This window comes from Erythranthe guttata, chromosome 12 (genome assembly GCF_056151865.1).
Source record: "Erythranthe guttata isolate IM_541 chromosome 12, IM_541, whole genome shotgun sequence".
In the NCBI taxonomy this organism is placed as follows: domain Eukaryota; kingdom Viridiplantae; phylum Streptophyta; class Magnoliopsida; order Lamiales; family Phrymaceae; genus Erythranthe; species Erythranthe guttata.
The window spans coordinates 4,207,910-4,213,443 of NC_142544.1; the positions used below are offsets into that span (position 1 = coordinate 4,207,910).

General features: G+C 29.7%; 1 non-coding gene across 1 annotated transcript; it reads left to right on the forward strand.

The window, feature by feature from the left end:
- Nucleotides 1–5,447: 5,447 nt before the first annotated feature.
- Nucleotides 5,448–5,534, forward strand: TRNAM-CAU (transfer RNA methionine (anticodon CAU)). Its single transcript is given in 2 exon segments — nt 5,448–5,485; nt 5,499–5,534. It is a non-coding gene; the product is annotated as a tRNA-Met (tRNA).

The following is a 5,534-nucleotide window of genomic DNA, read 5'->3' on the forward strand; positions in this document are numbered from 1 at the left end:
ATTTCTTTATTTATAAAATATTATATTTATAGTCTTGTAGAAATATATTCAAAAAAAAAAAAAAAAAATTATTCATATCAAACATCAATTTAGAGGCTCTAGAAATCAAACATTACTTTCAAAACATAAACATACAGAGTTTTGTCAGTTCAGTCCATTTTTTTGGGTTAGTATATTTTGTCAAGTCCAGTTTTTTAGTGGGAAAATGTATAAATTTTGGAGGAGAAGCTAGAAGTAGAAAACTAATTCAAGTTTTGTTTGAAAAATGGAAATCAAAATTTTTTGAAAATTTAGATTAAAAGAAAAATGTGATGACAACTATTTCTACTAGTTGGGGTCACAAAGTCGAACTGGCTCGAGACCAACTTTTTCCGAAGCCCAACGGTGTGGGGAGCAAAAGTCATCTTAATGTTGTGATGAACGATAGATTTCGGCGTTTTGGGGTTGTTTAGGCCATCAAGGCAATTTTTTTGTGTTTTTCAAAAGTTTTGAGAAAAGCATTTTTGGATTTTAGTTTCGTAAATTGTATTGTTTCAATAATTAAGAATTCTATTAGGATTATGAGTTATTTCGTTTTTTATTTTTTATTTTTTGTGTTTTGTTTATTATCTAGTTCAATTAGGGTTTTAGTTTTACTATTATAAATAATTGCCTTAGTGTACTCTATTGAATTTCAGAACTCTAAAAAATCCTTAGTTTTTTTCTTTATTTTCAGGTGAAATACAAGAGTTTGTATTCTTGAGATTAATTCGTTATAATTTTTCTCTTCAATTGTTCTTCTGTTATGCATCAAATTGTCAAAATCAAAAACTTAAAGATTGGAATTGGTGGAATTTGAACTTTCATTCTTAAGTCACACATCATGTAAATTGGTGTGATAAATGTTATATAAGTTTTAATAATATCATTTCAACTTTAAATGTGATTTTGACCACTTTATAGGTGGAATTTGACAAAACTCTAAACACATAACTTGCAATTTATTGAGTTAACTTTCTAATACAACTTACATCACCAAGATTGGATGTCGATTGTAGTTCAATAAACACTGCCTACAAATTTGATGTTTTGAATTATCTAAAATTCAAAATGTAACTCATTCAAACATAACTTTGTCACCCGACATCCAATCCAGCTGATTTAAGTTGGAATACAAAGTTAATTTAAAGGTTTTTTATTTTCTTATTTTGAAAACTGCCAAAATCAGACTAGAAAATAATCAAAATCACTTTCGGAGTGAAAACCACATGGTAAAAAAAAAAACATTTAACATTTGAATAATATAAACACATAATAATATTAATATTATATGTGTAATTTTCAAAATTCAAAGTCCAATCAGAAATCATAATTTAACATGCATTCCAACGAAGTTAAAAAAAGTCTTGAAATATCATAAATCAACATTTCAAAATTGGAAATGAAAAATTATCATTACGAAACCGGAATTTGCCGTATTAAAATAGTGAAAATTCGGAATTTCGGTTATAATTTCCACCCCTAGTATCTTCTATCAGGTAGGAAAGTTCATAAAACTCGGCCTAATCTCAAACAAAACAAGAAAATTTCGACACGTCTCTATTAATGAACATATTTGTAGCCCAACAACTATTAATAGACGAAGCCTTATATTGAAGGGCATATTACAAATAAGCCTATCAGTGGGAACTTATTCATAAAGAGATCCAGACAATATTCTCCTTTACCAATAAGTCCACACATGGTCCAGATTTATGTAAAGGACTAAAATAACCCCTCTTACTTTAATATGCTCCAATTTCATCCTTAACTTACTTTAACTTCAATTTGACCCCAACTTTCACAAATTATTCAATTTTGACCCAAAACTTTTTTTTTTTCACAAATTTTTTTTTTTTCAAAAACTTTTTTTTCCCGCCGGATTCCGGCGTTGACCGGCGGTCAACGCCGGTCTCCGGCGTTGACTTTTTAATTTTTTTTTTTTTTTTTTTTTTTTTCCCGGATTTTTTTTCCGGATTCCGGCGTTGACTTTTTAATTTTTTTTTTTTTTTTTTTTTTTTTTTTTTCTTCCGGATTTTTTTTCCGGATTCCGGCAGTCAACGCCGGTCTCCGGCGTTGACTTTTTAATTTTTTTTTTTTTTTTTTTTTCTGTAACTTTTTTTTCCGTTTAAACAGCAATATTGCTGTGAATGACAGTAATATTAACTATATTACTGTTAAACACAGTAAAATTAACTAAACTATAGTTTAACACATTGATATTGCTATATTAATCTCTAGCACATTAATATTAACACAACAAAATTCATTATTATTGTATAATAAAGTAATATTACTATGTTGTCCGTTCAACAAATGTAAACAAAATAAAAAAAACCAAAAGAATTAATATTACTGTGAGTGACAGTAATATTACTATAGCAACAGTAATATTACAATAGTAGACAGTAATATTATTACGTTACTTCGTGAATAACTCGAACAAAACAAACACCCCAAAAAAATAATAATATTGATGTTGTTGACAGTAATATTATTGTGTTTACAGTTATTTTACTGTCAACGACAGTAATATAATTACGTTGACTTGTCAACAAATCAAAAAAAATAAAAAAAAAATAATAATAAATAAAAAAATATAATATTGCATTAATTTACTGTCAACGGCAGCACAATTACATAAATGTAATGTCAACGGCAGTACAATTACGTTAATTAACTATCATTGACAGTATAATTACGCTAAATTACTGTCAGTGACAGCACAATTACGGTCAACGTGTAGCGGCGGGCGTGGAAAAACAAAACAAACCAAACAAAAAAAAAAAACTTAAAAAAACACTAAAGAAAGAGACCGCCGGAAACCGGCGAAAAAATCCGGAAGAAAAGAAAAGAAAAAAAAAAGAAAAAAGAAAAAAAAAAAAAAAAAAAAAGTCAACGCCGCTCAACGCCGGAATCCGGAAAAAAAATCCGGAAGAAAAAAAAAAAAAAAAAAAAAAAAAAAAGTTTAAAAAGTCAACGCCGGAGACCGGCGTTGACCGCCGGTCAACGCCGGAATCCGGCGGCAAAAAAAAGTTTTTGAAAAAAAAAATTTTTTTGAAAAAAAAAAAATTTTGGGTCAAAATTTAATAATTTGTGAAATTTGGGGTCAAATTGAGATTAAATTAAGTTAAGGATGAAATTGGAGCATATTAAATTATACTCCAAAAAAAAGTCAAAATTGAATTTTTGTGGTCAAAATTGAACTTTTATGGACAAAATTGATTAATTTGGATTACAATTAAGAATTGGGTATAAATGATTGAGGGTAATATTGTGATATACATGAATGTTTCCTTTAGTTATAATAAATATTAAAGGGATGGGCTTATTGGTGAAAGAGATATGTCCCCTATACCTAGAATAATAAACATGCTTGGTTGGGGACTTTTGCATAAAAATCCCTATATTGAAATTTATGGCCGAAGTTTCTTCGGAATTAAAAGCACAAGTAGAAGCTAATGTTAGCCTAGCCAAAATAAGAGTCTCCATTTGTACTTGGTAGGGGTCATTGTTTTTAGGAGTTGTTAAATATGTTTTAATTTATTTTGGTACTTTTTTTTATTTCAAATATATTTTAATCAATTTCTAGTTTGAATCAAGCAAAATTCAAAACACCATTTTTTTAAGTCTTTTGAGGTGGTTTTCTAATTCAATTTGAATCAAGTAGAATTGATGTTGAGTGAGAGATATACATAAACTAACAAACATCGGTTACAACTTCAGTATTTTAAGTTTTATAAAATCATAACTGTAACTCATTCGTGCACAACTTTGCAACGTGCATTAAAAGAGTGTGCTAAATGTATGCACTTTTTTTTCCTTGTAATGAAGGTAGATATTAGGAAAAAAAAAAAAACAACACTCACCTAACCTATAATCCCTACAATTTCTCTCACAATTTAAAAAACATAACATTTAAAATCTTAACTATGACAAAATCTAGTGTCTATGTTATGTGTTCCACGCTTCCTTGAACTTTGTTGAATGGCCATTCTTCTTTAATTAATTAAGTTCGAAGCTCATATGCAACAACTCATCACAATATTCTTGGTCAATCTATATCTTCATAATCGATCAATCTATATCTTCATAATCGATCGAACTATCTATCTGATCAAACGATTCACATTGATGATGTTAAAAATAAATCACCTAGGGTGTTAAAGCTGGGAGAGCAAAGTAGGTCACGTGCTCACGAGCTAGATGGTCCTGAAACGCTTTAATTAACTTAATAATCCTGCGAATAGAAAACACGTAATCTAAGTCGGGGTTGATCCGGCGGAAACCCCTCCGACGCTCAAGTCAGACGTGAGGATAATCGGTAATAGCCGAGAGAATTTGAGTAGAAAAAATGATTGAATAATAAAAGCGTACCTTCATTAAATGAATTTAAGTTCTATTTATACTTTATTGATTGGGCCGAGATCAATTTATCGGGTCCAACCTTATTTGGATGTGATTTGGCCTTCGTAGATATAACTATTAAGTTGGGTCTATTGGGCTGGGCCAATAGGCATATCACACATCAAATTAGATTTTTAAATTGTCCGAAACTACGCACATATTATTTTTCCTAGAATCAAATATTGTCTATCAATCTTATTTTGAAAATGAAAGTAATTGAGACATTATTATATAGATAAAAAGAGAAGTCATAGTATAGTTTCTATAGTTTATAGTATAGCCTCAAAGTCTCTACATCGATCGATCATAGTAGCCTCTTTACTTTACTAATTGGAACACACGTGTGGGCTTAATATAATTGTAACTATATTGGTGGTCAAGTAGACCTACCTAACCTACCCATTTAATAAAATTAAACAATGATATAACATAGATGCTTAAAATTGTAGAGCTCAAACAAGGACACAATATATAAATGATTCAATTTTGGAACAATATTTTTACACGTTATGTATTCTACATATATATATTGATCTTAAATCTTGTAAGAATCACACAAAGAACAAAAAAAAAAACCTTGTGAAATATTAGCAAACAAGCGAGGAGGGATCGATTAGGTATCGATCTCTTACACAATTTCCTTGAATTCATTAAATTTGTATCATTCATTAATCAATTTGTGACAAGTTTGTGTATGTTTAATACATGCATATGTTTATCAATTGAAAACTATCCAAGAATTTTATGGAATACAACAAATTGAATATTAAGAGTTTGATATAAACATATATGTATGCAAAAAAATATTAACATGTAAAATATTGTTCCAAAATCGAAACATTTATGCCGGATCGGCAGAATTCGGAATTTCTCAACCCATTTGCACCATAATTTTGCATCTCAAAGAAAAAGAAAAGGAAAATATACTGCCAAAGAAAAAAAAGGGGGAGCAGGGTGGAGGTCCCAAGATATTCATCTGCATTACACAATATATTATATTCAGTATGAATTACTTTCAACGAGGGGTGGTGGCGCAGTTGGCTAGCGCGTAGGTCTCATAGCTAAGTTGAGTGATCCTGAGGTCGAGAGTTCGAGCCTCTCTCACCCCA